The sequence below is a fragment of the Hippopotamus amphibius genome, unplaced genomic scaffold (assembly GCF_030028045.1).
Source record: "Hippopotamus amphibius kiboko isolate mHipAmp2 unplaced genomic scaffold, mHipAmp2.hap2 H_1, whole genome shotgun sequence".
Lineage (NCBI taxonomy): Eukaryota > Metazoa > Chordata > Mammalia > Artiodactyla > Hippopotamidae > Hippopotamus > Hippopotamus amphibius.
Window position 1 is genome coordinate 1,296,271 of NW_026648280.1, and position 10,374 is coordinate 1,306,644.

A 10,374-nucleotide genomic window follows, 5' to 3' on the forward strand; every position below is an offset into this window, starting at 1 on the left:
GCCCTGGTCTCCCGCCCCTCAGGGCCCCATTCAGCCCACTGGGTCCCGTGGCGGTGGCAGGTGCGGCAGCACTGATGAATCCGGCGCAGGTGAGTGGAGGCTCACCCAGGGCCTCACCCTCATGGTTCCCGCCCCTCGCCATAGCCGATGGTGGTGTCCCGGGACTCTGTCTTTCCTCCTCCCAGTTCTTGGTCGTGGAGGCTATGGAGGGAGTTACTTCTGGCGCAGGCTACTGAATTCAGGCCAAGGATTATATGGGTAGGTTCCTGTACTGGCAGCCAGGGAAGTAAATTTCAAAAGCGTGACCTAGTGCCTGTGCGAATACTCCGAGGTGAGACTGAGTTGGGAGTGATCACGGTCTACGTTGTGTCTTATGGGAAAAGAGAGCAGCCAGGCCGAAGTCAGGCCTGGAATGGCAGCCCGAGGAGCTAGACCTCCCTTCTGAAAGTTTGGGCAGAAGGTGGAGGTGATTTAACACATATTGCATTCGAAAGGTTTCCTCAGGCTGCACAGTGGAGACTGTGGAAGTGAGGGAGGAAGCAGGGAGACCCAGGAGGAGTGTGAACTGACAGCCTTAAGGCACAAGTTCTGGGGGTGTATGGGAGAAGGCTGAGCACAAGTGTGGTTGTGCCTGGGAGGTATGCTGTGGATGACACCAGGAGAACTGGCTGGCAGGAGAGTGCTTGAGGCCTGTCACATCATACTCAGCTTAGGTAGTAGTTTTTTCTGCCCACCTACCTGGTTTTGCGCTGGACTGGACACAGTGATCAGTGGGACATGAGGAGAGAGCAGGCAGTAGTGGTGCCAAGTCTCGTATCTCCTCTGAGTTGGGAGGCTGGGAAGGAGAGGGACCAGAGAGTGATCTGGGGAGAGATGCTTCCTGCTGGTTCAACTGTTCCCATCGTGGCAGGGCTGTGTGACCTTCGAGGATGTGTTCGTGTACTTCTCCCGGGAGGAGTGGGAGCTTCTTGAGGAAGCGCAGAGACTCCTGTACCGTGATGTGATGCTGGAGAACTTTGCACTTGTGTCATCGCTGGGTAAGTGCCTGTTGTAGTTTCCTGTTGCTGTTGAATACACGGCAAATTACCCCAAAGCTTAGTGCATTGGAAAGACAGACATTTATATCACAGTTGCCTTGGGTCAAGAGTCAGGCATATCCTACCTACTTGGGTACCTCTAGCTCAGGGTCTTTCATGACCTTGCTGGCAAGCTGCCCAGGGCTGCCATCTAATCTGAAAGCACAACTGGAGGTGACTCTCTATTCTAGGTTACGCATGTGAGCAGGAGGCGGTTAGACTAGTCGTTTCCTTGTTGGCTGTTGGCCAGAGCCCTCTCTCAGTTTCTTGACATATTCTCTTCTCCATAAGCAGGACACAGCAAGGCAGCCAGTGGCCAAGATGATAAGCAAGAGACATCATCCAAGATAGAAACCGATATTTTTTATAACCTATCCTTACAAGTGCTGTCTCATCATTTTTGCCATATTCTGTTTATTAGAAAATAAATTTAAGGTCCAGCCAACACGCATCTGGAGGGAGTTAACAAGGACATGATTCCCAGCTTCCTGGGCTGGGCTTTGTTTTTCTCAAGGGGCGGTTCTCTCTGTCTCACCGTTCTGTTGTAGCACAGCTTCTTTCCTGGGTTCCCTGCAGTAAGTAGTCTGAGTACCAGAGCTGGGCGATGTGTACCACCCCCTCCCCTCCCAGAGCAGCCCCAACCTGTACTTCCCCAAAGCTTTGAGATTAAGATTTTGGGTATGAGAAGTCTTGCAGTCTGTTCCTCTGCCCCACAGAGTCCAGATGGCCTGGCCGCTCCTTGGTTGGGTGTCTGTCCAAATCCCTGGCCTCTCTGTGCCCCAGGTTCTGCCTCCTTCCTGCAATTTTCCAGGGTCTGGCATGGAATTGCAGGCACTGATATGGTTACTCCTTGTGGTGAACACTGAGCTGTTACTGTAAGGCCTCTTCCAAGATTCTTTTTTTAAAACTTAATTATCTTCTTTGAGGAGAGGGGCTCCCTGGGTCATTGCTGGCCACTCACAAGCTCTTCCTTCCCATTAGGACTTGCAGTTTCCAGGTCTCATGGAGCTACCCAACTGGAGCCGGAGGGGAGCCCAGGGTGCCTGAGAAGGTAGACACAGCTCCAGTCACAGCAAAGAAGACCTGCAGGAGACCTGGGCCTGGTGAGCAGAAGGTGTGGGAATCAGGGCTGGCTTTACTTTATACCAGCAATTCATGCCATGACTACTAGTGTTTTGGTGGGAACACCAGTGGTGAACCTCATCCTACTTTCCCTTCCCTAGTTTTGATGCTTTGCTCATTTGTCATTTCTACTCTGACCCCAGGTACCTGTTCATCCCACTTCCCTTTCTAGTCACACATCTTATCTGCCTTTCGCTTGCTACTCCATTGCAGTGCTTTACAACATTGGGTTTCTTTTAATGTGTCATGAGATATGCACATATCCTTAAATTTTCCTGGAACAGTAAATATTCTGTCTGGGTGGATTTTTCTGCTCCTGGCTAAACCCTTTGTCACAGAACTCACCTGTCACAAGGAACCAGGAGCCTTGCTGGGAGACCATTTCCAAGGTGTGATTCAGAGAGCATGCCTCTTCCACTCACACTGTACCCCGTCCTGGTATCCTCTACTGCGAGGTTTCCTTCATTCTGTCAGCTTTAGAGGCCCACAGCACACAGCAGCCCTTCCTCATGCTGATTCTGAGTCCCCTGTGATGCTCATGGTCCCATAGACTAGTTCCTGGGTGTATCAGACAAACATTTGTTACCGGATGCCACTCGCCACCAACTGAACATGCACTTCACTGGCATTCATCTTCCTTCAGGTTGTTGGCATGGAGTGGAGGGTGTGGCTGCGCCTTCTGAGCAGGGAGTTTCTGTGAGAGTGTCACAGAGGAGAACTCCCAGGGCAGATCCTTCCACCCAAAAGGCTTACCCCTGTGACGTGTGTGGCCCAGTCTTGAAAGACATTTTTGCACCTGGCTGAGCCACAGGGAACACCATCTGGGCAGCACTCATACTCCCAACATGTGAATTGCGGAGGAGAGACCTCTGGTGTGGTTTAAACCTGGACCGGATGTGGAAGCAGCCATGGGGAGTCTTTAGAAGGGAAGGTCCAGGCCTTGTTTGTGAAGCGCTGCAGATCCTGTGTATCAGAGGAGGCCTTCACTTGCAGGGAGGGTCAGAAGAACTTGACCAGCTCTGGACTTGGCCAGTGCCTGGCCCCTCATAGTGGGGAGAAGCCACCCAGGAGTGTCAGGTGGTTCTTCTCTGCTGTCATCACTAATAGGCCCTTTGGGATATTGGGTTCCCATTAGGCCAGAAAGCACAACCTGAGGCCATAAAGCCTTCTACTTCTCAGCTGCCCTTGTCCTTGTGGACTCTCCGTTGGGGCAAACGAGGAAGCAATGAGGGCCATTGAGAATGCAGGAAGAGCCTTCAAACCCAGGGACAATTTCCACTAAGGAAGAGTCTCCTCAGGAGGGTGAGCTCTGAACACAGTGGTGTGAGGAGAGATGGTAATCTGCACTCAGGAGTTTTACTCACGCAATCCTCCAGGAGGTGTGTTTCATGAACAGAACTCACGTGGACCAGGTGAAGCTTCCGTGATCTGTGCAGGGAAGAGTCTCTGCAACTGCAAGAACTGTGGGAAAGGGTTTAACAAATGTTGACATGCCTTCCTTAAGAGGGCAGTCCTCAGTCAATGCGTGAGGATCTGTGCTCAGCAGAACTATGTGAGTGCTTCCACTCCGGGAAGGCCTTCAACCGCAGGTCAGACCTCATGCAGCAACAGCAGATTCACACTGAAGAGAAGCCTCGTGAATGCAAAAAATGTGGGAAAGTCTCTTGTGTCTGGTCTGCTTTTGTCCCAAATAATATTTCCCACTCCAAAGTCACTCCAAGTGCAAAGTACATAGGTAAATCTTTTTGACAGCAGTTTTTCACCCGTCACATGAGGGTTCTCACAGGATAGGATCCCTGAGTGCAGTGAGTGTGGAAAGGCCTTTGTTCACCCTTTCTTGTCTAGCCTAATAGGATCCACACTGGAGAAAAGCCCTTTGAGTGTAATATAAGAGAGGCTTTTGTGATAACTCTTCCCTGACTCGACACAGGAAGCATCACACTGAGGAGAAACCCCGTGAATATAGGGAATGTGGACAGTCCTTCAACCTCCGTTCATCCCTCACCAAGACTTGGAGTATTCATACTGGGGAGAAACCCTATGAGTAGTGTAAGAGATGGGGGAAAGCCTTTCGCAAGTGAACTTATTGCAACATCAGAGAACTCATACTGGGGAAAGACCTTTTGAATGTAACTCCTAAGGAAAATCTTCTGACCAGAGGAAATGTCTTACTTTGAGAAATTATACCAAAGAGAAACCATGTAAGTGTCATTGCTGTGAGAAAAGCTATGGAGGCCAGACATCATCATTGTCATCTAAAGAGTCATTGGAAATGGACCAATCCTAGGACATTGCATCTGAGAATTTATAAAGGAGAGAGAACCAGTGACTTTTGTACAATTTCAAAAATCTTCAGCTATAGCTCTACCCTTAGTATATACTGAAAAAGCAACCACAGGAATATTTAAAAAACAAAAACGAGAGGAGGAAGAAAAGAAGTAGATGTAACAGGAAAAGAAATGTATTTATGACTTCTTTCCGGTTTTCCTGACAAACTTGTGACAATTTGCTGGTTGTTTCTTGTTGGGTGGCAGGGAGGAGCAGTGTTTGAGAGGTAAACACCTGAATTAATACGAATGCAGGCTCTGCCATGCTGCGCCGGGAAAGCCAGACGCTTGAGAACAGCTCTGCAAATACTTATTTGTTACAGAACATTGTCTTACGTGAAGCCTCGACTTATGAAGCATTTAGAACTTAAAAGCAGTTGGGATACTGAGAGTTGTCTAAATTATATCTAGGGAGATAAGGACACAATTATGAATGGGTGCACTATACTGTACTGCTTAAAACCATTTAAGGCTGCATTTTTATTTGTACTTTTTTATTTATTCACTGATTAATTATTGAATTGTAATTGACATATAACGTGTAAGTTTTAGATGTACAATGTATTTATTTGATGCACTTATATTGCAGTATGATTGCCATTATAGCCTTAGACTCTGTTGTGCCACAAAATCATCATTTCTTCTAGTGGTGGGAACAAATGACATTTTGTCTTTTGGCAAGTTCAGTGTTTATAATGTAGTTTTGTTGTCTGTAATGCCTGTGCTTTATATTACATCTCCAGGAATTATTTATCTACTACTTGTAAGTATGTACCCTTAAACGTCATCTCCCCCATTCCCTTGCCTCACCCCCACCCATCATTCTACTCTTTTCCAGTTCAGTTTTTGGTTTGTTTGTTTTTTTTTTTAAGATTCCACATATAAGGGATATTGTGCAATATTTGTCTTTCTCTGTCTGATGTATCTCACTTAGCATAACGTCCTCAATGTCCATCAGTGTTGCTGGAGATGGCAGAATTTCCTTTTTTCTCAAGGCTGAGTAGTATTCCATGGTATGTATACATACATTTTTATCCACTCATCCACTTAGGTTGTTTCCATGTCTTGGCTATTGTGAACTACAATAAACATGGAAGTGCATATATCTCTTTAATAACCTGTTTTTATTTCCTGTGAGCTTGGAGTTGAGATTGATTGAGGTTGCAGCCGGTCTGCACCGTGCCCATTCCCAGCCATGTGGCCTTGGGCATGTCACTTATCCTTGGGTTTCATTGGTCTTGTGTGTAAAATGGGGAGATGGACATTGAACTAAAGGTTAGGAAGCAAAGTACAAAGGAGCAAGAGGTTGATGTAGAGACCTCTGAAGGATGCAGGATCCCCAGGCAGGGTTGGAGTTAGAGAAGAACATCTCCAGCAAAGATAACAGCAGGTGTCAAGGCAGACGGATGAGAGCATTGTCTGGTACAGGAACCAGTTGACAATGGTCACTGTGACTGTAGAGAGGAGGAGGTGGGCAGTGAGAGCAGGGCAGGGCAAGATGAGGAGTTGGGTTTCTGAGGTGTGTATCAGACATCTAAGAGGAAAGGTTGACCTAGTTGGATGTGCAGTCTGGAGTTCGGGGGTCATTTGGGTCTGCAGATATGTGGTTCTAGTGCGTCCAGTGCCAGAAACATGTGTGACACCTGTGGTGGAAAATGAGGGTTATTGGTGTGCTGCAGTGTGGGGTACCACACTGTGGGAAATGTGGGACCCTCAGTACAAAGACATCAGGACCTTTTCTAGGCTCTGGGCTCGTGTTCAGTGATTTGGAGAAGTGTTTAAGGAAATGAAGCTTTGGTCTGAACTGGATGCTGTCAGGAAGCAGGGTTTTATGATCAGATATCCTGAAATTTGTTATTTACAAGGCAGAGGAAGGAAGCAGCACTGAAGCAGCACCTAGTAGAAGATGAAACTGTCACTCACATTACCTAGGAGAGGGGGCTGTCTGGTTGTTTGCACAAGACTCTGTCTGTGCTCAGATATGATGATAGGGTGGTTTTGTCTTTGTCTCATTTCATCATAGTCACTGAGTGGCCCTGACTGAGGTTGGAGTTTTGTGAACTTGTTTATATTCTTAAAAAAAAAAAGGAGAGGTAAACAGAAACCTAAGTTAAATAGAGTCAGGAGGGAATTTCCTGGTTGTCCAGTGGTTAGGGCTCGGCACTTTCACTGCAGGGCCAGTTGGAACTAAGATCCCACAAGCCATGCAGTGCAGCCAAAAAAAAGTAATAATAAAATAAAACATTAAAACAACAACAACCAAAAAAAACAGAGTTGGGAGACCAGGAGGGGAAATTCTCACACCCTGCGACTGACAGCAGAGCTGAACAAGAAGAAAGACGACTCCTCTTTCCTGGCAAGGACTCAGCCAGTGACTCCTTGTTTACTACTGCCCTCCTGTTTTACTTTTTGCCTCTATGAAAGTGTTTTCCTTCTTTTGCTGTGCAGGTCCTTGCCTGATGGCTCACCATGGTTGCAAACTCCAAATTACAATTCTCAGCTGACCCTGAGTAAGCCCATCTTTGCTAGAGAAATAACTGGCAGTCTTTCTTTTAGGTGAACAGTATTCAACAGGAGAAACCCAGAGTTCAGAGGTGAGTGCCACACCAGCTTCCTGGCCTCCAGGATCCCTCAGAGCTCTGCTTTCCCCCTTCCAATCACAACCCCTCCCACATTATTTAAACCTGTATACAATTTAAACCTATAATACAGGTAGCTCCCTCTAGGCAGAGGGAACCTCCTGTGCCATGATGGAGGGAGTGTGGGAGTGATCTCGGGGCACTTGAGAAATTGAAAATTCAGTGTAGGGAGCTCTGAGGCCAGGGCCTGGGGACGGTGGAGGCCCACATGAGGGGCTGGTCAGAGAGGCCTCCCAGAGGAGGTGAATCCTCACTTGGGACAAGCTGAGGGCCCAGATATACCAGCTGGGACCCTGGTCCAGGAGTACCCAGCTGCTTGCAGAGCCTGAGTGGCACTCAGAGATTCCCTTAGGGTGACTGGGCTAATGCAGAGCAAGGGACATGGGTGCAGCATAGGCACCCAGAGGGAGGCACATGCAGGGCACACCCAGACACGCCGTGGGGACATAAGTAGGCCAGGAGTGGACTCCACAGCACTGTCACACATAGGGCTCCACAAAAATGAATCAGCAGATGTGCACACTCAGATACATACGTGGGACACAAAATCCTATGCAGATACACACACAGATACCCACCAGGACACAGACAGAATAGAGAGGATGTATTTATATTAACTAAAGACACACACTTACACCCAGGAAAACGGATAGATACAGACACAGAAAGACACACAGACACGTGTGCACACAAGTCCCACACATACCAAGAACAGTGCTCATAGGGCCATGCGTGGGCAATAGGCAGATGCACCCACTGGCACAAACATGTACATGCAGACACAGGGGCACAAGCATGCAGAAAGAGTATGGAGACATCCAGAGAAAGAAACTCCTGAACACACAGAAAGACTATACAGGAGAACACAGGGACAGTACAGACAGGTACATGGAGAGAGGGGCACACGTAGAGATTCAAAGGTACACACCTTTGTACAGCCACGTTGACAGATGCAGATGTGCAGATGACCATACATGTATAGGTATAGCCATCTTGAGAGAGACACACAAGGACTCACTCCTCACATACACACACATTCACATGGGCATTCCCAAGTGCAGATAATCAGATCTGTACACATAGGAATGTGATAATAAATGTTTAACATCTGCTCTTGAGAAAAAAAGTGCATACAGATTAGCTAAGTTCATTACAAACTCTACTGATATAAAGGAAGCGTAGCACACAGTTTACAAGTGATGATAATATATCTAATGGTCTCTACTATAAATTCCACATACCAGTTAATTCTCACAGTGCTTTCATTAATTTCAGTTTTAATTCTTATTTATCAAGATTATCATTAAATTTCAACACGTATATATTATAACCAAGCAAATCCAATTACAAGCATATACCCATTAGAAATGAGGGCACTTTTTTTCTCCAAAATATATATACATGAGGGTTTATAACAACTTTATTGATAACAGCCAAGAGCTTGAAACAACTCACTTGACTATAAATGGGAACATGCTTAAATAAATTGTGATGTGGTCACATGAATGAGTAAGAGTACAGGATAAATAATAAAATGGGCATCTGGTGATCAAAGCAATGGATTGTGCTAGAACCTGGCTAGTTGTTCACCAATACTGTTTTCTCATTCTGCACACCCAAGAGGACAGGCATGTCCCAGCTTCCCTTGCTTAATTTGGGACCATGTGAATGAATTTTGGCCAATGGAAATGGGTAGGAGTGATTGTGAATAATGTTTCTTCAATTTACCTTCTCATATATGCTCCTTCCTGGGGTTGCCTCTTTGGGCTTCACTGGTTCCAGTTTTCACACCTCCCCAAGAATTATTGCTCCTTTGGGAGCTGCAGGTCCAGGTGATTGGAAGATGATGTCTTCATGAGGAGGAAGAGGACAAGACCTAGTGACCTTGAGCCACTAGATATCAGGCTGGACCATGTCCTGATCATACATTTGTACCTGGATCTGCCTGCCTGAGAGAGGGGAAGGCAGGAGGAGTTTGAGTCTCTGTTCTTGTGAATTAGACATGAACTATGATGTCATAAAGTAAACCATGACAGAAAACTGTGTTAACTCCACCGCCCATTTAAACCTAAGAGCAATTAGTCTTCATAATTCTACGTTTTGAATCATATGGTCTGTAAAAATGCGTCCCTTTGATAACAGACCTACCTGTAGTTTTTGAAAATTTCCTTCATCTAATATTTAAAAAAAAGAATGAACCTAAATGTATACGTGTGCTCTATGCACAATTATTGCCATTACCTATAACTCTGCTTGCTGAGTCACAGAGTGATTGTATTTTATATTTTAAAAAACATGATCAGTGATTCTGCAGAGATGTCCTCCTATAGCTGTATACGTGACTGCAGAGATGTCCTCCTATAGCTGTATACGTGAGAACCTTGTGGAGATGATGAATACTAACAATAATAGTTTGTGTGTATTTAGCACCAGGCCTTCATCTCACTTCCCATGAGATAGGTTGTAGTATTTTCCCATTTTACTTGTACTTGGAGGGAGGGAGGTGGTCATGACTTAAATGAGAGCTCCCACCCCGAGGGTTTCTGTGTAAGAAGATGTAGTTTGGAACCGAGAACTTGCATTTTCAGTAGGTTCACAAGTGATGCTGACCCAATTTTGGGTATCAACGAATAGGAGGAACATTTCATGTTACTACCCGAAGACCCCAGGAAACAGGGATGTTCATTGTCCAATTTTTCTTGGCCGGCCCGCGCGGATTGCGGTATCCTAGTTTCCCCGACCAGGGGTGGAACCCCCGCCCCTGAACTGGAAGCGTGGAGTCCGAACCACTGGACCGCCAGGGTATTCCCTTCATCGTTTAATTTAAATCTCAGTACTCAAAACTCTGAGAGGTGAAGCGGCTCGCCCAGGGTGAAACAATGCTCCACCTGCTGGAGACCGCGGAGGACGCGGCCTTGTCCAGGTGACCACCGAAATCCGGGCGCGTCGCCTTTAAGAGGGCACTGGCCACTCGGCGACGCAGTTTCTCCCCGACCTTTCTCCCTCCGCCTGCCTCAGCGTGGCTCTCTGGGAGAACCTGAAAGGGGTCCCTTCCCTGGTTGGATGGAGGGCACGAACTCCTTTACCCAGAAGTCTGTGCCCGACGCATCTGCGCTGCGCCAATGACAACCCGGAAGATGCGCGATTCCTGTCGCCGCTGCCGGCGCAGGCGGGACTTCCGGTGTCGCGGTCGTGACGTGTTACGCTGGC